We start from the raw sequence: 9,468 nt of genomic DNA, 5'->3' as shown, positions 1-9,468 counted from the left end.
CGCACTGATCTTTGAGGAGATGAGCTGTTATAAACTGCTCTGGACAGAGTAAATCATCTCATCACTTACTGAACGACTCTTACAAAAGTCTCATGTTATACTGTTTATTTTAGACATAATAGCGTTCAATGAAGTACGTTACAGTTTTGTATGCAAATAAAAAGGTGCAAAAAATTTGAAAATCATTCTGTATGGTGGTCAAAGTCACGTTACCACAGTGGCGTTCCGTCCAGATAATGTTAAGATGCGAATGTACCGCATACCCAGGCCGTCTGAGAGAATGAGTTCATGAGCTAATTAATATAAACATGATTATAAGTTGATACCTTATCATTTGAGATGTGATTTAAAGCATCTCAGAAAATTAGAATATCGTGAAAAAGTTCATTTTTTCTTAACTTATTTCAAAAAGTGGAACTTTCATATTTTTTAGATTCATTACATGTAAAATAAACACTTCAAAAGTTTTTTTTTGTTTTAATTTTGATGAAAATTTACATTTGAGTTTCAATTAATGACCATCTCTACAGTATAAATTCAGGGTATCTCTTGTTCTTTGAAACCACAATAATCGGGAAGACTTCTGACTTGGCAATGATCTAAGACGAACATTGACGCCCTCCACAAAGAGGGTAAGTCACAGAGGGTCATTATAGGTGTGGCTGTTTACAGAGTGCTGTATCAAAGCATATTAAATGCAAAGTTGACTGGAAGGAAGAATTTGGGTAGGAAAAGGTGCACAAACAACAGGGATGACCACAAGCTTGAGAATCCCTTCAAGCAAAGCTGATTCAAACACTTGGGAGAGCTTCACAAGGAGTGGACTGAAGATGGAGTCAGTGCATCAAGAGTCACCACGCTCAGACGTCTTCAGGAAAAGGGCTACCAAGCCACTTCTGAACCAGAGACAATGTCAGAAGAGTCTTACCTGGGCTGTGGAGAAAAAGAACTGGACTGTTGCTCAGTGGTCCAAAGTCCTCTTTTCAGATGAAAGTAAATTTAGCATTTCATTTGTAAATCAAGGTCCCAGAGTCTGGAGGAAGACTGGAGAGGCACAGAATCCATGCTGCTTGAAGTCCAGTGTGAAGTTTCCACAGTCAGTGATGATTTGGGCTGCCATGTCATCTGCTGGTGTTGGTCCACTGTGTTTTCTGAAGTCCACAGTCAACGCAGCCATCTACCAGGAGATTTTAGAGCACTTCATGCTTACTTCTGCTGACAAGCTTTATGGAGATGCTGATTTCATTTTCCAGCAGGGCACCTGCCCACAGTGCCAAAGATACCAAAAGCTGGTTCAACGGCCATGATGTTATACTGTGCTTGAAACAAGCAAACTCGCCTGACCTGAACCCCATAGAGAATCTATAGTGTATTGTCAAGAGAAGATGAGAGACACCAGACCCAACAATGCAGATGACCTGAAGGCAGCTATCAAAGCAACCTGGGCTTTCATTACACCTGAGCAGTGCCACAGGCTGATTACCTCCATGCCACGCCACATTGATGCAGTAATTAAAGCAAAAGGAGCCCCTACCAAGTATTGAGTACATATACAGTAAATGAACATACTTTCCAGAAGGCCAACAATTCACTAAAAATGTTTATTTTATTGGTCTTATGAAGTATTCTAATTTGTTGAGATAATGAATTGGTGGGTTCCTTTCCAGGAACTCGAGCTGCGTCGAACGCTACGGGGAACGCCTTCAGCGTGACCGCGCTCTGAACCAGAGTGTAAAAATGTCCAATGAAAGGGCGAGACGTCATAGGCGGGTGACGTCACTGACCGGAAAGCATATAAGCACGTGCGGTGGAGCCGGCGTTTGCTTTTCGTCATTCAGCAACCGCTTCTCTGTCTGTGTGTATTGTCTTTGCATGTTGTGAGTCTTATTTAGTGTTGTTTGTCCTGCACAATCACTTGAATAGGCTCCAGCAATATGCGCAAGCACTGGGGTGATAGCAGATCGCATTCGGGCTGTGTGTTCCTCCCTGCACACATTATATCACTGCTTGGGATACACGCAGTCTGTGTGTGGTCTGCTTGAGAGCAGAGCGCGCAGATTCAGCTCTCGAGGGAGCTGACTGCCCGTTTGTGAGCTTTTTCAATTCTTATGCCTGCTCTCTGAAGGCTCTCTTTAAAAAAAAAAAAAAAAAAAAAAAGAGAGGAGTGAGTTTCACTAGCGCTGTAGGAAGGCGGGCGAGCCCCTATCCTCTTCCCTTCCCTAGACCTGTCCTCGTCCTCCGAGGAGGTGGACGCGTCAATGAAACAGTGCTTGCACAAGCATATTAATAATGAGAATGGCGCGCAGTCAGCTCGAAAAAAAGGGGGCTGATTGTGTTTCTCTCCGCTGTACATCTCACATTCCCGCCGCTGCTCAGGCACTGTGGCGAGTGTGAGTGCGGGGATCGCAGCGCGCGTTGCCGAGGCGACGCGTGAGTTATGTATTCTCATTCATATCAGAGCGATGCCCCGGGTGGAACAGACGCTCGCGAGCTATCTGTCCCCTTGCGTGGCGTTGTCTCTGAAGGCTCGCGGCTGCAGGTCAGGCTGGTGCGTGTCTGCACACCGGGGGGAAAAAAAAAGAAAAGAAAGAGAGTGTTGCAGGCGCACCAAGCTGACGTACCTGCTTAGAGAGCTGGATGAGGGATTGGGGCTCAACTTGATTGAAATATAAGTTGGTCTCTGAGCTCCCTAGAAACGCTGTCTGTGGTCGACCCTATCTGACATGAAGGATTCAAGATTCAAGAGTTTTATTTGTCACATACACAATTATACAGAGTATAACCAGCAGTGAAATGTAGGTCAGGTCCGCTCCAAGGACAGTGCAATTATAAAGTATACAAATATTAAGAGAAGAAAAGTAGAAAAAAATAAAATAAAATAAAAAGATGGATACAAAATATAAATATAAATGTGCAGGTCAGTATGTTGTTGACTTAAATAGTACTAAGAGGAATGTGCAAAATAATGTGCAAAAAAGTTGTACAGGGAATATAATAGCAGCAATATGAGGTAGAGAAAAATTATGAATAGCTTATTGATATGGTGATATTTACATGGAGTCAAGTGATGTTATGACACAGAGTTAGAGTTTAGGAGCCTGATGGCCTGGGGGAAGAAGCTCCTCCTAAGTCTCTCAGTTTTTGCCATCAGGCTACGGAAGCGCTTACCAGATGGAAGCAAAGTGAATAGTCGGTTACCAGGGTGATTTGAGTCCTTGATGATTTTGACAGCTCTATTTTTGCAGCGTTTGAGGTAGATGTCCTGCAGAGAGGGGAGAGCAGACCCTGAGATGCGCTCAGCTAAGCGCACAACTCTCTGTAGTGCTTTGCAGTCCTGATTGGAGCTGTTTCCATACCACACTGAGATGCACTGAGTCAGTACACTTTCTATGGTCCCTGAATAGAAAGTTTTCAGGATTGCTGGTGAGACCCTGAATTTCCTCAGCTGTCGCAGATGGTACAGTCTTTGCCTGGCTTTCTTAACCTGTGTTTGGATGTGTGTAGTCCAAGTCAGGTTCTCGGAGATGTTTACACCGAGGTACTTGAAGCTGCTCACCCTCTCCACAGGGGTCCCACTGATCATAAGAGGAGTGTAGGGCTGCTGCTGTCTCTTCCTAAAGTCCATGATCAGCTCTTTAGTTTTGCTCACATTCAGAGAGAGATAGTTGTCCTGGCACCATGATGTGAGTCTCTCTACCTCGTCCAAGTATGCGGTCTCATCGTTGTTGGAGATGAGGCCCAGAACCACAGTATCATCAGCGAATTTGACAATAGATGTGGAGCTGTGAGAGGACACGCAGTCATGCGTGTAGAGAGAGTAGAGCAGGGGACTCAGGACACAGCCCTGTGGGGCTCCTATGTTCAGAGTGATGGAGTTTGAGGTGAACTGGCCAACTTTCACCACTTGAGGTCTGCCGGTGAGGAAGTCTTGAATCCAGTCACAGAGTGAGGAGTTTAGGCCGAGGTCTGTGAGTTTAGATGCCAGCTTGATGGGGACTATAGTGTTGAAAGCTGAGCTATAGTCAATGAATAGCAGCCTTACATAATTTCCATTGTTGCTATCCAAGTGTGTGAGGGAAGAGTGGAGAACGTGAGAAATGGCATCGTCCGTGGATCTGTTTGGGCGATAGGCAAACTGAAGAGGGTCCAGAGTATCAGGGATGGAGGAGCAAATGTGGCTCTTTACAAGTCTCTCAAAAACCTTCATGACTATAGATGTGAGGGCAACTGGGCGATAGTCATTCAGGCAAGAGGGTTTATTGTTCTTTGGCACAGGGATAATGATGGATTTTTTGAGAAGGAGAAGATAGGGTTTTCCTCATGGATGCCCCGCTTGCGCCTTCTGGCCTGTTCGGCGACTCCGTCAATGCGGTCGTCGACAGGTACCAGGAGGCTCGTAGACAAGCGTCAGCGTTTCAGCGGTTTCTCCCTCGCCGTTCTCCAGCTCAGGGGGCTGCTAGGCGGGAGCAGCCCTCGCCGCGTGCCAGCCCCTCTTTAGAGAGGCGCAAAACAGAGCGTGGCTACTCGCACCCCACCGAGGTGGGGCCGTGGCGGCTAACGCTCTGGGTCGGGGACCTCTAAGGCTAAGCCGGATCTGCGGACCGTTCTTAAGTCTAAGGGGGTTCTCGGCCAAGAAGCCTACGGGCGTGGGAGATCAGTCTGCCAGAGTTCCAGGGCGCAGCTGGCTCCAGCGAGCAATGTTCTCAGTTTCTTCCGCCCCGAAGTGTAGCGGAGCTGAGAAGCTCTCTATACTGGATTTCTCCAGTATAGAGAACCACTTATCTAGGCATGGTGTGGGATTCGACCACGATGCAGGCACGTATGTCTCCTGCTCGGAGCGAGTCGATCCTCACCTCAGTCAAGAGAGTGAAAGAGGGCCAGTCACTCACTGTCAGGCAGTTTCAGAAACTGCTGGGGCTCATGGCAGCTGCGTCCAACGTGATTACTTTTGGCCTCCTGTACATGAGACCCCTACAGTGGTGGCTCAAGACCAAGGGGTTCTCCCCGAGGGGAAACCCGCTTCGCATGATCAAGGTCACGCGGCGATGCCTACGTGCCTTAGACATGTGGAGCAAGCTTGGTTCTTGTCTCAGGGCCCGGTGCTGGGAGCCTCTTGTCGCCGCGTAATGCTAGCGACGGACGCATCCCTCACCGGTTGGGGAGCGGTCATGAGTGGCCACCCTGCCCGCGGTCTGTGGAGCGGTCGCCATGGAAATGTTGGCCGTGTTTCGTGCACTCAAGTTCTTTCTCCCGGACCTAAGAGATCACCATGTGTTGGTGCGCACCGACAGCACAGCGGTGGTCTCTTACATCAACCACCAGGGAGGTCTGCGTTCGCGCCCCTTGTACAAGCTGGCACACCAGATCCTTGTGTGGTTCCAGGGCAAACTTCGCTCGCTCAGAGCCATCTATATCCCTGGGTATCTCAATGTGGGAGCAGACATCCTGTCGAGGCAGGGGCTGAGGCCCGGGGAATGGATGCTTCACCCCGAGGTGGTGAAGCAGATATGGAGGTTTTTGGCTGTGCGACTCGAGAGTCAGCGCTATGCCCCTCTAGTTCCTCCAGCTCCTTTGAACTGGACGCTTGGTACAGACCTGGCCGAGGCTTCGTCTGTACGGTTTTTCCCCGATCGCTCTGCTCCCGGGAGTTCTGGATGGCAACAGGGATCTGGTGAACAGGTTGGAGACGGGTTCGCCCTATCTCCTCCTGCATTCCCCAGATCTAGCGCTCTCGCTCGTGGAAGCCCGCGTGTGCAGTTCTTTCCCCTCTGAGTGAGTGCTCGCTGTTGCAGCGCACGTTGCAGAGGCGACGCGCGCATTACGTGTGGAAGTTCTGGCCTCTGAGGGGGCGCCTAGAGACGCAGCGTCTCGTTCCCTTCAGGGAACCAGGGTTGCATACGTAACCCGAGACGTTTTTGTTAAATGTGAGCCTAAATCATCACACTTAAAAGAACCAAAGACTTAAACTACTTCAGTCTGTGTGCACTGAATTTATTTAATACACAAGTTTCACAATTTGAGTTGAATTAATGAAATAAATGAAGTTTTCCACAACATTCTAATTTATTGAGATGCACCTGTATTTTGTCATAGCTGCTTCTTTAAAGGATGCTCGGTTGCTTAGTTACGTGAATCCTGTAACTGCTTAAACTGCCCTGTCAATCATCTTGTCACAGTTAATAGAATCCACATTTCGTTTAGTTTGATTTCCTACCGTATTGGAGAGAAATAAAGAAGCACATCGCGGGTTTTTAATGAGGAGAACTCTACTCATGTGTTACATAATGATGCATTTTAAAGTTAAATACCAAACGTATCATAAAAGTTCACAGTGTTTCTGCAGATGAAATATAACGTGGATAACATTAAATATTTTTTCATCAGGTTAGACATTGATTATTTATCATTCAAATCCCTTTCTCTACCTGTCCTTTGGGTGCGCATATCCGCCATGTTTGTAGTTTTTATGCGTGTTTGTAGTTCTAATCGAATCTCCGTTATAGAGTGTGCACTTTGAATTCTAACCGGAAGTAGTAGACCATCTGTGAATCTTTGGCATACTTTTTTAAACATTCTATTTTCGAATACTATTTAGGACGGATAGTATGCGAATTGGGACGCAGCATATGACTCCTCAGGATTGTAGCGCGCTTTTCATGCTTTCTCAAGCGAAGCAAATTTTGAAAGTCCACTAAAAACATAATCTGTTCATAGACAATATTGAAGACGTTATTGTCAACATGCCTAAGTAGTTAATAAAAAGTTTATAAAAATGTATATAAAATTTGAAATAATAACAAACATCAGGAAAAAAGTAGGAAACAATACCTTTGTTTTCCGTATACGTGTCGCTTACAGTTAAAGTCCTTCTGTGATTTTATTGTTGTTTGCAACATTACTTGGCAATATATTAAAGATATTATTATTATTATTATTATTATTTATTTTTAACTTTTTTAGCATGGTCTACTATTGTCATCCGGATAGTTTTAACTTGGAATAAAAAACAAATGATAAAAAAATTTTTATGCAGAGACTTATAGACCGGGGGAGTCCCCCATCTCCCCACGCTCTGAATATCACTTATCATAATGTAACTACATGTAAACGTTATTTGGTTTAGTTTTTATTTGGAAAATTCAGCTGTTTTCTAGCATTCGAATAACTAGGATAAACCTGAAACGATAGAAGAAGGATTGGAGATTAATTTAATTCACAAATAGCCTAAGGTAGGAATGTGCATACTTTTAAATCGACACCTGCCACGGTGTTTTCCTCTTTGAGTGATGGGGGTTTTAATCTTAGCACTCAGCATACCCGCTTAAAAAAGTCACTACTCACCACTGCGTTATTACCACCTGATACCATATACAGATCTTCACATTATTCCTTAAGCGTTAAAATGATCATACTTGATTTATGCAAATTGTTTGTTTGTTTGTTTTTCATATCTTTTATTTTTTTCAACATTCTGGAGATGTTAGTTTCTTATTTTGTGATGTATAATTAAATGCTATTTCAAGATATGCCCAGTTAGTTTTAAAAACTGATTTCTAAAATGTGTATAAAATATGTGAAACGCAATAATTGAGTATTAAAAATATACAGGGAAATACTTGGTTTGCATTTTGTACTTGTCAGAAATGGACATTTTCAATAGTAAAAAACGTAACTAATATTGATTTCAGACTAGGGTTGGCTGATAGACATCACGATGTTGAGCCGGCATCGTGATTCCACGACTCCCACAATCCGCCGCATCCCAGTAATTATTGGGTAATTATATTGTATATAGTCTAAATTGTGGGCATCAGGGAGCCGCTATTATGCCTTGGCACTGAAACTGCTTTTTAGTTTCACTTTCACTTTTTGAGATTCAGATCACACTAGTCTGTTTATACTATGGAGCGGCAGTACTTACCACACATTTTACAAGATCAGATGTTTGTCAGTTGTGCTCGGGATCTGCAAATCATTCGCCATCGTCTCAAGCTGGTCGCACACTGGATGAGAAGCTCAGCGCCGCATCTTTACATTGTTTTGAATCGTTGCTAGATGCCGAATGGCGCCGCCGGTGTGCATACGCTCATAGAAAATGTGTTTGAGATGTGGCGTGACGCTGCTCTTCTTGTCCAGTGTGCAACCAGCTTCAGTTATCTCTCCTTACTCTGTCTGTTTATGTGGTAAGGGAAATTTTATGTACTGTAACAGGCAACTGTTGGCAATCGTTATTTGTTTTCCTTGCTGTTCTGAAAACAGATTTAGGCTTCGGGCACACCCCCTAACTCCACCCCGCCCCCCGATGTCATCGTCCATCGCGATGTTTCACTGCAGACATCGTTCGATGCCAATTTTGTAGACATCGCCCAACCCTATTCCAGACATTATTTTTATTAGTGGGAAACAGGGTTGCTATAGTTAACTAAAACCTAAACTAAAACCATAAAAATGGTTACTTGAAATAAAATAAGCGATAACTGAAAAACAAACTTACTTGATATTTTATTTCAGCTAGCTGCCAAAGCAACATTGCTCTTTTTCATTAAGTGTAACTTGTTGTACTAAAATAGCTAAAACTAAAAATGAATAAAAACTAACTAAACAATAACTAATAAAATGACAAAACACAAAAATTGCTAAAACTTACTAAAATTAAAATGAAAAATACACAAATAAAAACAAATTCATAATATAGAATTTCAATGATGCTAAATGAACACAACAGATTATGTGTTTTAGTATTGCAACCAAAGTGTAATAATTGCAGATTTAAGTCAATTATAAAATTTTAGTAGTTTCTAATATTGCTATCACTGTTTTACGAAATGATAATTGATTAATAAATGATTATATGTATTTTATCTGCTCCATAAATAATTCTAGATAACTTATCTGAATTGTTTAAATGTGTAGAATCCACATAAGCTTGTTTTTCATCAACCGGTCAAAATTTACAGCAGGGCATGCGAATTCGGTCTGTTTTTGGCCAGACAGAAACTGCACACAAGCTGAATGTCCTGTGCTAGAGTTTGTGCTAAAGATTCAAGATTTGTATTTGTCACATACACAATTATACAGAGTATAACCAGCAGTGAAATGTAGGGAGCCCTGACAAAGCATTGAGTGCATAAATTAACATACTTTAAAGAACTTGAACTTTTCTGCTTTGCAAATCCTTTTTTTGATTGATCTTAGAAAATATTCAAATATTTTGAGATACTGGATTTAGCTTTAACCATCAAAATTAAAACAAAACAAAAAACGTTTGAAATGTCTTGCTTTACTTGCAATGAATCTAAAATAAATATGAAAGTTTCACTTTTTGAAATAAGTTGCAAAAAAATGCAGTTTTTCACGATATTCAATTTTTTGGAGATGTACCTGTATATACTGTAATAACAATAGAGGTCTTAGTTAGTTGGATGTGTGTTATAAGTGTCTTTAGTATCTTTCTATGACTATGCCTGA

The sequence above is a fragment of the Barbus barbus genome (assembly GCF_936440315.1).
Source record: "Barbus barbus genome assembly, chromosome: 48".
Taxonomy (NCBI): Eukaryota; Metazoa; Chordata; class Actinopteri; order Cypriniformes; family Cyprinidae; genus Barbus; species Barbus barbus.
Note: the sequence above shows the minus strand (reverse complement) of the source record.